This window comes from Macrobrachium rosenbergii, chromosome 1 (assembly GCF_040412425.1).
Source record: "Macrobrachium rosenbergii isolate ZJJX-2024 chromosome 1, ASM4041242v1, whole genome shotgun sequence".
In the NCBI taxonomy this organism is placed as follows: domain Eukaryota; kingdom Metazoa; phylum Arthropoda; class Malacostraca; order Decapoda; family Palaemonidae; genus Macrobrachium; species Macrobrachium rosenbergii.
The window spans coordinates 38,546,038-38,563,537 of NC_089741.1; the positions used below are offsets into that span (position 1 = coordinate 38,546,038).

Here is a 17,500-nt window from a genome sequence, read left to right on the forward strand (position 1 = left end):
ATGCAGATATATATGTATATGTATATGTATATATATGTGTGTATATGTATTTATATATATAATATATAACTACATATATGTATATGTATATGTTTGTGTGTCTGTGTACGAATACACAAATTAAACACTTCAATAACCATTAGGAAGGAATTTAAGGAACGTTACGAGATGTGATTATAAGAAAACATTCCTGAATGAAACAATGCATTCAGACAAACCCTGACGTGAGTAGGGGAAGAAAGAATTTGTGATTCACATTCAAAGAATGAAAGAATATGCTTGAAAGACTACGCAATAAACATGACATTCATGCTTAATAAAGAATAGCAATGAGTCACGTCCCATTTTGACACTAGGAAGCAATATCTACGCTGTGGGTTCAGAGTTGAGAGAGATGATTCATCCTGTGAGTAAGGATGAATACGGGAGATCTATGCCAGGTATTCAAATGAATAGGGAAGATTTATTCTATGAGTTAGCGTGAATCTAATAGACTCCTTCTATAGTTTATAAAGAACAGGGAAGATTATATTATAGGCAACGCAGAATAGGGAAGATTTATACTGTAAGTCAGCGTGAATCTAATAGACTCCTTCTATAGTTTATAAAAAAACAGGGAAGATTATATTATTAGCAACGCAGAATAGGGAAGATTTATACTGTAAGTTACCGTGAATCTAATGGACTCCTTCTACACTTTATAAAAAAAATAAGGAAGATTATACTATAGGCAAAGCTGTACAGGGAAGATTTATACTGTAAGTCAGCATGAATCTAACAGGTTCCTTCTATGCTTTATAATGAACAGGGAAGATTATACTTTAGCAAAGCAGATTTATGCAATAGTTTAAAAGGAACGGGGAAGATTTATTATACTGTGGGATGATTTAAGTGTGGCAGAATCCCTTAACAGATTAGCGGCAGATTGAACCCCCAGGCTCAGAGCAATGGTCGTAGATTGACCCAATAGATTAACGTAAGCAGGGAAGATTTATAAAAAGAATTAGCGTAAGTAAGGTATTCCCATCCTACGTATCGGTATGAACTGAACTGAACTGAATATAGAATTTAGGCCAAGGGCCAAGCACTGGGACCTATGAAGTCAATCAGCGCTGAGACGGAAACTGACAGTAAAAATGTTTGAAAGGCGTAACAGGAGGAAAACCTCGCAGCTGCACTATGAATCGATTGTTAGGAGAGGGTTGCGGAAAGTAAGATGGAAGAAAGAGAATATGAAAGGAGGTACAGTAAAAGGAACGAAAGGGGTTGCAGCTAGGGGCCGAAGGCGCGCTGCAAAGAACCTTAAGTAATGCCTACAGTGCACTGCATGAGGTGCACTGACGGCACTACCCGTAAAGTAGAATAGACTCATTCTATGTATTAGCATTTATAGGGAAGATTTAATAGGGAGGCCAGTGGAAGTAAAGAAGATTCATTCAGCAATTTATAGTAAATATGGAAGATTTATACTAAGGACTAATGTGAGTAGATTATCTTTCAGCTATAGTCTGAACTAAATAGGGAAAATCATGCCAGTTCCCAAAAGACCAGGAGAAACTCATTTGAATATGAATTAAAAGGGTAAATAGGGAATTGAAAAGGTATATATGGAATTACAAGGGTAAATATGGAATTAAAAGGGTAAATAGGGAATTAAAAAGGTATATATGGAATTAAAAGGGTAAATAGGGAACTAAAAATTTAAATATGGAATTAAAAGGGTAAATAAGGAATTAAAATAGTAAATAGGGAATTAAAAGGATAAGTAGAAAATTTAAAGGATAAATATGGAATTAAAAGGGTAAATAGGGAATTAAAATAATAAATATGGAATTAAAGAATTAAATAAAGATTTAAAAGGGTAAATAGGGAACATTCACGCTACAAGACCATTCTGAAACACAAGTTTAATTTTGCTAAACGTTGAAATCAATAGGGGCATATCCCTTAGTATCAGGGCAACTATGGAATAAACATGCTAGGGGTTTAAATATCTAGAATGCCAGTGCTAAATAAATTAAGAAATAAAATAGGGAGAAAAGTATAAAATAGATTTGAGGAAAAGTGTAAAGAAACAAGTAATAAATCCGCCGAAGTTTCTCCGGCACAACCGAGTTTTCTGTACAGCGCATAACCAAGGCCACCGAAAATAGATCTATCTTTCGGTGGTCTCGGTATAATGCTGCATGAGCCGCGGCCCATAAAACTTTAATCACGGCCCGGTGGTGGCCTGTCCTATATCGTTGCCAGAAGCACGATTATTACTAACTTTAATCTTAAATAAAATCAAAACTACCGAGGCTAGAGGGCTACAATTTAGTATGTTTGATGACTGGAAAGTGGATGATCCACACACCAATTTGCAGCCCTCTAGCCTCTGTAGTTTTTAAGATCTGAGGGCGGACGGAAAAAGTGCGGACGGACAGACGAATAGCCATCTCAATAGTTTTCTTTTACAGAAAATTAAAAGGAAGAATGAGAGAGGAAATATCTGTCGGAAATCAAGTGACGGACTTTATGAACTTAAGAGTCAACCGGGCTTATGGTTCTTTCATGCCATTCACTACCAGGAAGTGGAACTCCCTCCTTTCTTCAGTGTTTCCATGAATCAGTGTATTTAATATCCTATTTTTAAAAGGGCGGTTTCGTATCACTTCAGAGGAGAGTACACTAACATATTTCGTGACTATAACTAGGTTCGATTTTGACAGACATGTCTGTCACGCTCTCATAAAATAATAAATAAACAAATAGATAAATAAATAAATAAGTAAATCAATTCATTAATCAATAAATTAATTATTAATTAAGTTAATTATCTATTTGATTCATAAATAGATAAATGGCCTTGAGACCTCCGCTTATTCAACAGGAAGTTCTGCTACCACACCCAATCACAATAAGCGTCCTTTCTGATGCGACTGAATATGATTGTTTATTTTTATATTTCATTTATTTCTTCATTTATCTTTTGGCAAATCCGACTTTGTTTACAAACAAAAACACGACGAGGTGAACGTGAAAATATAGATACAGGAGAAAATAACAGAATGGAAAGGGAAGTGGAAAAAAACAAACAAACAAGGAAGGAGCGGGGATGCAAGAAGAGAATTTACGATGCAGGAAAAAAAATTGAAGTGTTATGAATTTAGAAGATGGAAAGCATGATAAAAAAAAGACAAATTTATTTCAAAGACTGAAAAGCAAAAAGGGAAATGAGGCTTAGGATGATAATCACAACAGAGAATGGCCGAAGTTTATGTAGACTGTTATTGAAAGAGTAATGAATATATAAGATAATTGAATTAACTTCATGTATGGTTTAAGTGCTGATAGTTTTATAAGACGATGTGTAATCTCAAATGAAGGGAAATATTAACAATCAGGAAATTATCTAGTCTAGCAAGGCAGCTATATACATACATATATATATATATATATATATATATATATATATATATATATATATATATATATATATATATATATATATATATAGGGTGTGTGGTATGTGTGTATGTACGTGTGAGTGAGTGTGTATGTGTGTTTACTGAAACAGAAAGTATACATCTCGTCTAATTTCTTCTTTGATACACACACACACACATATATATAAACACACATAAAATATATATATATATATATATATATATATATATATATATATATATATATATATATATATATACAAATCCTGAATGGACATTACAGGCAAGCAAAGGTAACAATTCCAAAAAGCAAAATGCCAAAAAACCTGTACCTAACAAAACAAAACAAATTAAACAAAAAATAACCAATTAGGTCCTACATTAACCAGTCAACATGAAATATCACAAGAGGGTATTAAAAAAAATACAAATTACTCAAACAATCGATTCCCATTTACATGGTCGAGGTATTTCATGCAGTCCAGAAATTCAGTCGTCACGAAATCCATGATTACAGAACCTGGATTCTGAAATTTTATGTAAATGCAGCGTAGGAGAATTTCCTGATACAGATGTGATTTAGATTACTGATGAGTGCGTGTTCGCCCGTACATGTCACGTGAGAAGTCATTTCTGTTATTATTATTATTATTATTATTATTATTATTATTATTATTATTATTATTATTATTATTATTCAGTTGCCCGATAGACCACAGGTATGGAGACCGTAGGTACTAAGAGACTCCAAGTTTCTCGTTGTTTTGACAGCATCTCATTATTATTATTATTATTATTATTATTATTATTATTATTATTATTATTATTATTATTATTATTATTATTATTTAGAAGATGAACCCTATTCATATGGAACAAGTCTTCACACGGGAGCAACTGACTTGAAATTCAAGCTTCCGAAGATATTATTATTATTATTATTATTATTATTATTATTATTATTATTATTATTATTATTATTATTATTATTATTATTATTATTATTATTATTATTATTGTTGTTGTTGTTGTTGTTGTTCAGAAGATGAACCCTATTCACATGGAACAAGTCTTCACACAGGAGCTACTGACTTGAAATTCAAGCTTCCAAAGAATACGGTGTTCAATTGAAAGAAGTAACTGAAGGTAATATGAAATACAGAAAGTAGGGTAATTAGAAAAAAAAAACAAATTAACAAATTAATATATAAACAGATAAAAATGTCAGTAAATAATAAAATACGAGGAGAACTGCATTAGGGTGGCAATTCATTGCAAAATAGCTTGAGATTTTAGGCTCCAACCTCACAACATCTTCAGGGAGGCTGTTCCAAAGTCCAACGGCGTGAGGAATAAAGGACCTCTGAAGCTGAGGAGTTCGACAGCGAGGCACATTTACTGCATAGGCCTATTGGTTTTTTTATATTGAAAGATCGAATACGAATTTTATAGCTATCCGGTTAGAACTGATTGTTTGACAGTGAATTATCTGGCGTCACAACTACCAGAAAACTGATATCTTCTTCCCGGTTACAACTGATTGATTGACTGTCAGTTATTTGGCGTTACAACTCGGAAATCTGACATCTCCATGGTTACAACTGATTGATTGACTGTGAGTTTTCTTGCGTTACAATTACCACGGTCACTGACTATCCGGTTTGAAAATTATCAATGTGGGGTGCCAAGAGTTTTTTTCATTTTGAAGCTGATTTGCCCCATTGGATAATTCCTGAGTAACATGTTATTGAGATAAATAGTCTTGTAATTATGAAAAATTATCATGATAATTTTGCATAATTATATTCCATGATTATGATTCATGATTATGATCCAATCACGAGACGATTATTGAAGAGGAAGTACAACTTCTACATGAAAGTCTGATAAGAGTACCATCTAGAAATTATGTAAGCTAGTCATAAGATAAGGGACAGCAAATGAAAGTTAAGAAGAAGAAGAAGAAGAAGAAGAAGAAGAAGAAGAAGAAGAAGAAGAAGAAGAAGAAAGGAGATGCCTCCTTTTCCTGAACAATAGGTGATCAGCACCAAAGTCCTTTCGAACCGTCATAAGTGACTTTCCAGTAACGAACCAATCCAGGCTTTTTTCCACAAAGAGAGAGAGAGAGAGAGAGAGAGAGAGAGAGAGAGAGCATTTACCTTGCACATAAAACCCCACATATTGATTCATCGAGGTCCATTACATCGTCAGTTCCGCAATCTGTTTCTGATATCCCTCCCAGATGTTTCAGTCTCTCTCTCTCTCTCTCTCTCTCTCTCTCTCTCTCTCAGAGGAAGAAGGCCTGCAATTTTATGCCCCAGCTAAGAAGGTAGAGCTAATTAACTGTAAACGGAAATATTCCCAACCAAGGTAGGTGCATAGTTCTTTCATTCTGAATTACCTAACACTTACTTCCTTCTCTCTCTCTCTCTCTCTCTCTCTCTCTCTCTCTCTCTCTCTCTCTCTCTCTCTCTCTAAGGAAGAAGGCCTGCAACATAGCTTAATGTCCCAGTTAATGTAATTAATTGTAAACGGAAATATTTCCCACCAAGGTAGGAACACAAATCTTTTATTCTGAATTACCTAACACTTCCTTCTCTCTCTCTCTCTCTCTCTCTCTCTCTCTCTCTCTCTCTCTCTCTCTCTCTCTCTCTCTCGTTGGAAAAGACGAAGAGACAGGGGAAAAGAGAATGAAATGGGACCAGGTGTGAGGGAGAACTTCCTTATTTTACCTGAGGGACAGAGTATATGGCTTTTGGATCGCCGAGAAAGGATCCCTCCTCCCTCAGCGGTGCCGTCGAGAATGATGGAGACGGAGGAAGACTTGATATGTAGGGGGGTGTTTGCCTTGCCTTCGGGATATTGGAATGGAGAAACCAATTGGAGGAAGGGGGTTACGTAAGGGACAAGAAGGTAAAAATGACGTAGAGGCGATGTAGATCCCTCCTTCAGGTAAAAAGGTGAAGTTTCTCCTAAAACTCATTTCTTGAGTGGCGGTTGTTTTGTCATGACTGTGTTGATTAGCAAGGCGGAAATAATTTAAATATTTTAGGCTTCGACTCATGATAAGTGAAATTAGCCCCAAAATACATTAACTAACCTAAATTAGATCCTGGTTCTAATTATATAATCGCTACCATATCAAGACAATAGTCTAAAATCCCAACAGGAAAGTTGCTCAGTCACTCGTACGTAAGTGCTTTGCAAGACAGTATAAGTGAGAGAGAGAGAGAGAGAGAGAGAGAGAGAGAGAGAGAGAGAGAGAGAGAGAGAGAGAGAGAGAGAACCTTCAAACAAACAAACAAACAAACAGTAACCTTTGAAGCATCGGACTTGACAGGCGCAATGCGCCACACAAACAAAGCGCTTTGTCATTTCTGGATTTGACAGATTTTCTGCGCACTCGATTTCAGGAAGATTCGGTCTAATAACTGTCAGTCTCATTATTATTCCCCTCCTCAAGATGAATGACAGATGAATCAGTCATGAACCAGATATTAAACAAAATGATCTTCCAAGGGTGAACCTGAGATGTCGCATTTATGTTGTGTTTCGACGTCATCCTTTCCAGAGGTCTGGAATCCTGAAAATCCTTCCAGGTCACATTTCTAACTGCCTGGAAAGGGATAAACCAGTCATGAAACAGACATTATGCAAAATGGTCATCCATGGGTGAACTTGAAATGTATTTATGATGTTTTGCTTCGATAACACCCTTTCCAGAGGTCTGGATTCCTGGATATCCTTCCAGGTCTCATTTCTAACCGATCAGGAAACTTGGAAGTTCTCAGCCTTCTTTCCATGAGACATGGGAGATCGGGAATTTTACAGTTCTTTCCATAAGTTTGTTTATATTAACGGCTTTTCTGCTTGATTTCCATAAAACTTGGAAGCCTGGAAGCATTTCAAATCTCCTTTCCATGAAACTTGATTTCTTGGAAGATTTCCAAGTCTTCTTTGCATAAAACCTGGAAGACTGGAAGTATTTTCAGCTTCCATTTCTAAAGAAACATTGAATCTTGTCGGATTTTTCCACGTCTCAGTTCCAAAGGATTAGCCTGGAAGACTGTAAACAATATTTTTCAGTTTCTTCTATTCTGGAAGCTTTCCAGAGTCTGTTACAAAAAAACAGGAAAACCTTGCACCTCCCAAATTCTTTCAGGTCTCAGGTCCTGGTACCAGGAAACTTCGCTGTTGAAACCTCTTGGAAAATACGAAAAAGAAGGTAATCTCCAATCTGAGAAGGGATCAAACCTCTGGGAAAGCACAATAAAACACATTCGTCTAACACTAGGCATATACTGTAAATCACCGGATCGCTCTGGTTAGCAGAGTCCACTCGCCCAGATGATCACCTATCGAGATTTTATTTTCATTTCGATTACTTTCCTGTGTACACTTGTCAAAACCACAGCTGATTATTCCTCTCCTCGTCTTACGTAAAAAGAGAGAAACACAACAGGCGATAGGGCCCGCGTTATCGATGTCAGTTTGCAAGTGGGGGCTTCAATTATTGATTTTCATTGGCGCGATTGACATACCACAATGAAGGGAGGAGGATAAAGTTTGGTGGAGGGTCCAGGATTAAAATGACGGAATCAGGATAAAAAAGGAAGGTCACACTGTTTGGTAGGACTCAGATTTATGAAGGACAAAGGCACGAGATCTCAAATATGAACTTGTATAAGCACGCCAGGTCATGATAACGAAAGCAGGCTGGTACCGGGGGTGGAGCTCTTTCACTCTCTCTTTCTCACTCTCTCTCATTTGCTCACAATTCTCTCGTTTGCTATAGATGTCCCCCTTCGGGTAATAAACTTAAAAAAACAAGGTTTTTCTATCTCACTGACCCTCGCAAAACCCTGTAGGTCAAAACATCTTCATGACACATAAAACGGCCATGCAAAAATTGATCTCTTTCTCTCTCTCTCTCTCTCTCTCACACACATATAGAAATCCCTCTCACTCCAAACACGCCCAAGGGGAACACAAAACCGCCCAAAAAACCGATCTTTGAAAAAAAAAAAAAACACTTCAGGGTGGCCCTTACATGACAAAAAACACACTGCCAAAAATCTTTCTCGTCAAATCAATAAAACGAGAGACGGAAATCTCAACAGAAAAAAAAAATACACTCGACACAAAGATTCGGGGAAAACATTTCAGGGAAAGCCTTCTGAGGGCTAAACCTTCCTTACCTTGGTATAGTGCTGCTTGTGACGGGCCGTTATGCTAGAGTGTCCGTCGGAGTTGGGGTAGAGGAAGGCCACCGAGAGAGAAAGAGTGTGAGAGAGAGAGAGAAGGGTTTTCGGCGATGTTACCTCGGTCAGAGCGCAGCAGCGACTGAAGGGGCCCGGTCTACCGGACCGCTCTCTCTCTCTCTCTCTCTCCCTCTCTCTCTCTCTCTCTCTCTCTCTCTCTCTCTCTCTCAGCCTTAGCACACGGCAGGCAGGCAGGCAGGCAGCCCTTGGGAAGGGGAGCCACCACGCCGACAGGAGAGGGGAGGAGGAGGAGGAGGCGGAAGAGGGGAAGTGGAGAGAGAGAAGGAGAGGGAATAGAGAAAGAAAGGGAGAAAGAGAGAGAGAGAGAGGGAGAGAGCGAGAAGAGGAGAGGAAGAATATGATATCCCAGACTGACAGACCAACAGAATTTCCGGTATATAAATGAATATATATATATATATATATATATATATATATATATATATATAATTTACATATATATATAACGAAAGAGAGAGAGAGAGAGAGAGAGAGAGAGAGAGACGGGGAAGGTAGGGGAAGGGAGGTGGTAGAAGGACCGAAAAGAGAGACAGACAGTCTGTTTTCACCGGGAGGGGGAGGGGAGTGGGAGGGGAGGGGGAGGGAGTTCTTGCTGTTCGTTTATTAGATACGAGACTGCCCCCATCCATCCACCCCCCCCCCTTACCAAGCGCCCGGTGTCAATTTCTCGAGACGAATCTTTAAATGAACTTTTGTAATGTCTGCGTCTAAGCAGAATGTCTAAAAAAATGCCTACGTCTAAACAAATTGTCTAAACAAATGTCTATGTTTCAACAAGTGTTTATGTCTACACAAATGTCTAAACAAGTGTCTACGTCTAAAGAAAATGTCTAAAGAAATGTCTACATCTAAGCAAAATGTCTAAACAATGTATGCCTAAACCATTGTTTAAATAAATGTCTACGTCTAAACAAATGTTTAAGTAAATGTCTACGTCTAAACAAAATTTCTGAGCAAATGTCTGCCTATATGAAATGTCTACACAAATGTATATGTCTAAATGAATGTCTAAACAAATGTCTATGTCTAAATGAAATGTCTACACAAATGTCTATGTCTAAATGAAATGTCTACACAAATGTCCATGTCTGCATGAAATGTCTACACAAATGTCTGTACCTATACAAGCGTTTAAACCAGTGGTCTTCAAACTGTTGCTTCCAGGTGGGCCGCGGACATTTAACTAGATTATAATAAAAAATAAATTAACTGTATAAAAAAAATAAGAGAATAAAATAAAAACAAAAGAAATAAAAATATAAACTTTTTAGATTAACATATATTTTTGTTCGTGGAGATACATACACACACACACACACACACACACACACAAACACACACACACACACACACTGAATTATATTAATATCTGAGATTTTCTGTGGAAAGGTGCGTTAAGACTGTTGTTATTCACGTATTTCAAATTAGTAAATAGGAAAATGTGTCTTTATTACTTGATTTATGGGTGTATTTTGATTACAAAAATTCGTGACCCGTTCTTCCTTTCAGTTGTAAGTTAACTTCCACATTGTAAGCTTTAGGCATGAAATATTTATTGCTATTAGCTTCTGGTGTGAAATTTCTTGCTTGTATCATAGTCAATCATTTTAAACTGGACAGTCGCAACTAGCCCATTGGCCTGTGTGTGTTTTGATCATTAAGCTTCATTGTCTTTTACTTTCTTTATGTCACACTCTTTAAGTACTGTTTGATACTGTTTATATCTAAATTGCTGCAATTTCGTATGTTTGATGATTGGAGGGTGAATGATCAACATACCAATTTGCAGCCCTTTAGCCGTAGTAGCTTTTAAGCTCTGAGGGCGTACAGAAAAAGTGCGGACAAAATAAAGTGTGGACGGGAAGAAAAAAGTGCGGACAGAATAAAGTGCGGACGGACAGACAAAGTCGGCTCAATAGTTTTCTTTTACAGAAAACCAACTAGATTTTATACACTGAATTGATTTCGAATTAAAACATTCTTGAACCAAGAATTAACAAATAAAATCACTCTCTCTTGCCTAAGGTCCTACCAAAGGGCTGCAGAGGAGTCCTTCTCATCGTTAGGAAAGGAAAAATGCCCAAGGGCTCTCTGAAAGGACTCTAAAAAGGACTCTCTCTCGAAGGAATTGTTCAGAGCATAACCATTCTGTTTCAAGAGGAAATCACGAAGATCACTCCGGATTTAATGGTGGTAAGGGGAGGGACTTCACAGAAATCATTATGAATGAAAGAAGAAGACTAAATTTAGCGTCGCGATTTTAAATTCCTGCAAAAAAATTAGCGGTAATAACGTGACGCAATGGACAAAAATACGTTCATGAACGAATCGGGTAATACGTTCATGAACGAATGGGGTAATACGTTCATGAATTAATGGGGCAATATATACATGAATGAATGGGGCAATACGTTCATGAATGAATGGGATAAAACATTCAAGAATACATAGGGTAAAACGTTCATGAATGAATGGGGCAATACATTCATGAATGAATGGGGTAATACGTTCATGAACAGATGGGGAATCATGAACGAATCTGGTAATACGTTCATGAATGAAGGGGGCAATACATTCATGAAAGAATGAGGTAGTACCTTCATGAACACATGGAGAATCATAAGTGAATGGGGTAATACATTCACGAATGGATGGGGTAATACATTCATGAATGAATGGGGCAATACATTTATGAATGAATGGGGTACTACATTCATGAATGAATGGGATAAAACATTATGAATACACAGGGAAATATTTTCGTAAATGAATAGGAGAGAGAGAGAGAGAGAGAGAGAGAGAGAGAGAGAGAGAGAGAGAGAGAGAGAGAGAGAGAACAAATATAAACCAACCAAAAAATTACAAATACCATTTATATGTAATGTTCTTTTTCTTATACTCGGTAAGGGGCAGAGATAGTCATCACCTCATTCAACCCGCAAATACACTTTGTTGGTTGAGTCCATTGCTCGGCAAACAGGTCCCTTATTTGGGACCTCTCTCTCTCTCTCTCTCTCTCTTAGAAAACATAACATTGTTGACAAAGTAGGAAGATGGATAAAAGAATTTTTGCAAAATAGAAAACAGATAGTGATTGCAAACGATGAGAAATCGGATGAAGCTACGGTAATATCCGGTGTACCACAGGGTACGGTGTTAGCTGCATTGCTGTTTGTGATTATGATTGCAGACATAGACAGTAATGTTAAGGACTCAGTAGTAAGAAGTTTCGCAGATGACACAAGAATAAGTAGAGAAATTGCTTGTGATGAAGATAGGAACTCGCTACAAAGAGACCTAAACAAAATATATAAATGGGCAGAGATAAATAGGATGGTATTTAACTCTGATAAATTTGAATCAATGAACTATGGTGATAAAGTAGGAATGCTATATGCATATAAAGGACCTAATAATGAGACAATCACAAACAAGGAAGCAGTTAAAGACCTTGGTGTGATGTTGAATAGAATATGTTATCCAATGATCAAATAGCAATTTATTGGCAAAATGCAAAGCAAAAATGGGAATGTTGTTCCGGCACTTCAAAACTAGAAAAGCTGAACACATGATTATGCTTTATAAAACGTACGTACGTAGTCCACTTGAATATTGCAATATAATATGGTACCCACACTACCAAAAGGATATTGCACAAATAGAGAGTGTACAAAGGTCATTTACAGCTAGAATAGAAGAAGTTAAGGACCTTGACTACTGGGAAAGACTACAATTCTTAAATTTATATAGTCTTGAAAGGAGAAGAGAACGCTACATGGTAATTCAAGCATGGAAACAGATAGAAGGAATTACCGAAAACATCATGGAACTAAAATTATCAAAAAGAGCAAGCAGAGGTAGATTAATAGTGCCAAAAACTATACCAGGAAAATTAAGGAAAGCACACAGGACATTAATCCACCACGCACCAGCATCGATAATGCAGCGTCTATTCAATGCGCTACCAGCTCATCTGAGGAACATAACAGGAGTGAGCGTAGATGTGTTTAAGAATAAGCTCGACAAATATCTAAGATGCATCCCAGACCATCCAAGACTGGAAGATGCAAAATATACCGGAAGATGCGTTAGCAAACTCTGGTAGACATCAAAGGTGCCTCACACTGAGGGACCTGGGGCAACCCGAACGAATTGTAAGGTCTGTAAGGTAAGGTCTCTCTCTCTCTCTCTCTCTCTCTCTCTCTCTCTCTCTCTCTCTCTCTCTCTTGTAAGGTCTTTATTTTATAGGATTGCAGTTATTGCTTCTCTTCGCTCCTTTTGTGCTCTCTCTCTCTCTCTCTCTCTCTCTCTCTCTCTCTCTCTCTCTCTCTCTCTCTCTCTCTCTCTCGTCAGATTACCTTTTTCTAAGATTTATGTTTGTGCTTCCCTTTAATTCTTACGTATTCCCTCTCAAAATGCTCTCTCTCTCTCTCTCTCTCTCTCTCTCTCTCTCTCTCTCTCTCTCTCGTCAGAAATACCATTTCCTAAGACTTCTGTTTATGCTTCCGTTTACTTCTTATGTGTTCCCCCCCTCTCTCTCTCTCTCTCTCTCAATATGGTTTCCATTAAGTTTTCATATCAACATAACTATCTCTCATATCGGATGATCCTTGAGGTCATGCTATCAAATAAGTGAAGATTTTTGCTTGTAAAGGAACTCCCAATGTGTTTCCTATTTCCCTCCTCCACCCCTCCCCCCTTTTGCAATTGCTCTTCTTCCCCAGCAACTGCAAAGAAAAAAAAACATTCCAGTAACGTAATGAAGTGGGGAAGAGTTGGCAAGAATTTCATTTTATGTTGCATCCCCCCGTGGCTGGGAAAGTTCAGTCTTATCTTGGCTGGTGTTGCATCGTTCTGCAATATTTCACGTTGATAATAATAAGCAAACGTTAATAATAATAATAATAATAATAATAATAATAATAATAATAATAATAATAATAATAATAATAATAATAATAATAACTGAAAGTCGAAGAATATTGCGAATGAATGAATGAATGAATGCATATAGGATTTAGGCAAAAGGCCCAGCGCGGGGACTTATGAGGTCATTCAGCGCTGAGACGGGAATTGACAGTTAAAGGTTCGAAAGGAAAACCTCAAAGCAGTCGTACTATGAAACAATTGTTAGGAAAGGGTGATAGCAAGGTGGAAGAAAGGGAATATGAATGGAGGTACAGTAAACGGAATGAAAGGGGTTGCTGCAAAGAACCTTAAGCAATGCCTACAGTGCACCTCGTGAGGTGCATTGACGGCACTACCCAAACCACCTACGCGGTCGAAGAATAGTGTTCCTGAGACGCCATGCTACGGCCGAAGATCAATTTTAAGATCAATTTTTTTAAGATAAGTTTTTTCAGATCAACTTCAAGGTCAAGGTCAAATTTTTTAAAGATCAATTTTTAACTGATCGACCTGATTGTGGTTTTATTGTGCTTTCAGTTATGGCGTACCATTCCCCTCAGGTTTCTGCCTAAGCGTCAGAAGTAATCTGATTTCTTTTATTCCAGGGCAGATTGTATTTCAAGTCAGAGCATCCAAAATCAAAGGCATTGTCCCATTCAGAATTTGAGTTTTCTTGATAATATCTTTATTGTTATTCTTAATCTTTCTACATCAAGTTATTTCTAAGAGTTAAAAACGAGGGGCCGGATACCTCTGTGCTCTTGTTTAGCCCCGGCCTAATGTAAACATGAAGAAGAAGAAGAAGAAGAAGAAGAAGAAGAAGAAGAAGAAGGAGGAGGAGGAGGAGGAGGAGGAGGAGGAGGAGGAGGAGGAGGAGGAGGAGGAGGAGGAGGAGGAGGAGGAGGAGGAGGAGGAGGAGGAGGAGGAGGAGGAGAAAGCTCGGCTCAACCCATATGGAAACGATAAACCGCCTGGTGAAAGATAAAAAAAAAAAAAAGTTTATAAGAATCAGCGTAAACGGAGGCAGCTGAACAAGCGTAACCTGACAGACTCGAAGACTGGTTACTCTATGCCATTCTCACTGATTATACAAAAACATAACCAACGATAAAATACAGAAACACGAGGACCATCTTAGAGAATGATCAAAGCTTAAACTACAGATAAAACACAGAAACACGAAGGATATTTCCTTAGAGAATGATCAAACCGCCCAAAACTTTGTCTATCATAATAACTCGAGCTTCCTAGACCTACAGAATACTAGCTTTCGCCATCTTTCGAGATCAAGAACAAATGAAACCGGGCCCTAAGGGAAAATACATTACGAGATGGGCGTAGAAGACTCGCGTAGGGCATCTGCAAAAGAATTGATTAACAGCCGGATGCGTCTGGAGGTCAATTTATGATAATGAGAAATCTAGCTGAGAGGAGAACAGATTCCTACAGGACTTCGGCAGATGAGAGGAGTGAAAAGATGGCGTTCTCTATGGTGAGGAAACGAGATAACAGAAATACAAGAATCTAGAGACCGGGGTAAAGATAGAAATATTGGAACTTTGAATTTTAAAAGGTGGGAAGATTAAATCTTTGAACTTCGTTAGTTAAAAGGAGTGAAAAGATGGCGTTCTCTCGGGTGAGGAAAGCATATAATGGACATAAATGACTCTACATTCTAGGTTAAAGGTAAAAATATTGAAACTTTGGACCTTAAACAGTGGGAAGATTAAAGCTTTGGGCTTCGTTAGATGGAAGGAGTGAAAACATGGCGTTCTCTCGGGTGAGGAAAGGAGACAATAGACGTACAAGAATCTAGAGACTAGATTAAAGGTACCAAGTTTAAAACTTTGGAGCTGAAACGAAAACATTACGAAATCATTAAGGCCCGTCAACCTTAGCACGGAATGACCAAATAGGCAAGAACCTTTAAATTAGAGTGAAAAAGAAAAATCAGCAACGACTACATTCGCAAATAGAGAAAAAAACTCCAGAAGCGAAAAAGTAAAGCTATGCTTGATACCAGACACTGGAGAATGCCCCTATTAAGAACGATGACTTAGAAGAGACAAAAGGACATGAATGCAAGAGGACAGCAGATAAACATAGAGATCATCTGAAATGATTCAGCAAATAAGCACGGAACAATTACATAGATATGCGCGACATTCATGTATATTATCTTGTCACCCAACAAGCTGCTTGGTACACAGAGATTATGTAACCCGATAAATTTTTACTTGATGTTTCAATATTTGAATCATGGTGTAAAAACGAATGATTTTTCAGATTTATATATTTTGTTTTATAAAGCTATACGAAGTTCCTCTTATCTCAGGCAGCTTCGTAAGGAGAGCCAGGCTGACATTTCCCTGCTTTTCCGACGGAAATCAATCATTTCTACGATTGCACGATGCAGTGACTGTTTCTTTTGCAATTTTGCTAAGCGTTGGTGTTCTCTAGCCGCCTCTGTTTTCCCCGAATTACCAAATCCCCAGTCTATCACCTCCTTCAAAATCAAGCTTCATTCCTGTATCTCTCCCCCTCTTCTTCTTCTTCTTCTTCTTTGATTAAGAATCTTGACAGAGGCAAAGAGCTTAAAACTTCAACCACCAGATATGACACTGCCTACTTTCTACCCCAGATATACAAAATCTCTAATTATTAAAAAAAAAAGTAGGCCTATTATCTCCCCTAAAATCAAGCCCAACTCCTGTATCTCTTCCTTCTTCTTCTTCTTCTTCTTCTTCTTCTTCTTCTTCTTCTTCGTCTTCTTCAGACTGACAGTCTTGACAGCAATTCAGAGCCTGAAACACCAACCACCAAATGCGAGAAATCAGAAATCAGAAAGCAGAGACCCAGTATACCAGGATGACATTTCAGTCTTCCATTGACACCGCAAGAAAGTTCACCTGCTGCAGACATACTGACCTATTGACCAGTGCATACGTAACCTTTTTAGCGCTCTGCTCTGACGACTCAGAATTATTCTGCAGGGAACGCAACCTTCGGGCTCCTCTGTCATGCGAAGAACGGTGCATGACAACATTTTGGGGGGGTTCTGCGTCGCGTGCGGGTTCTACTGTAATAACTCTATTCGCTGACATTTGGAAGGCATTAATGTGTATGAGGGTAAGTTGTGTATGGGGTGTGATTGTATGTGTGAAGTATGGGTGTATTTGTTTGTATCCATGTATATTCGTCTTAGGTCATAAAATACAGTATACGGAGCTAAATAAGAATATGTATGTTCATGAAGTGAGAGTTTGTGCATGTAAACATTAAGCCGTTAAGTATGTAAGCATACATACATACACACAAACACATACACATACACATATACACGCACACACACAGACACACACACACACACACACACACATATATATATATATATATATATATATATATATATATATATATATATATATATATATATAATAATGTATATAATATCGTCTATTTTTTCATTTTACAAGAAACAGTCATATTTCTAACAATCAACCATGCTAATAAATCATAGCCTATATCTTCATTTGAAGCTAAAACCTAAATCATTCTTCCTAGGCTAGAAATTTCATACATTTTCTTATTAAATTAATACGTAATTATTATTATTATTATTATTATTATTATTATTATTATTATTATTATTATTATTATTATTATTATTATTATTATCCAGAAGATGAACCCTACCCGTATGGGAAAACCCTGCATACAGGGCCATTGAATTGAAGTTCAAGCTTCCAAAGAATATTATTATTATTATTATTATTATTATTATTATTATTATTATTATTATTATTATTATTATTATTATTATTCAGAAGATAAAGCCCTGTGCATATGGAACAAGCCTACAAACATAGGCCATTATAAATA

At 37.3% G+C, this 17,500-nt stretch overlaps 1 protein-coding gene across 3 annotated transcripts in view; it reads right to left on the reverse strand.

The window, feature by feature from the left end:
- Positions 1–17,500, reverse strand: part of LOC136852811 (uncharacterized) — a 191,611-nt gene that overhangs the window by 114,843 nt on the left and 59,268 nt on the right. Inside the window, exon 1 of one of the 3 annotated variants that reach the window (XM_067127817.1) lies at positions 8,627–8,852. The exons of 1 other annotated variant lie outside the window; for it this stretch is intronic. The gene's annotated coding sequence lies outside the window, so the exon portion shown is untranslated. Of the gene's footprint in view, positions 1–8,626; positions 8,853–17,500 lie in introns of those variants that run through there. One more of the 3 variants, XM_067127997.1, reaches the window with a different exon arrangement.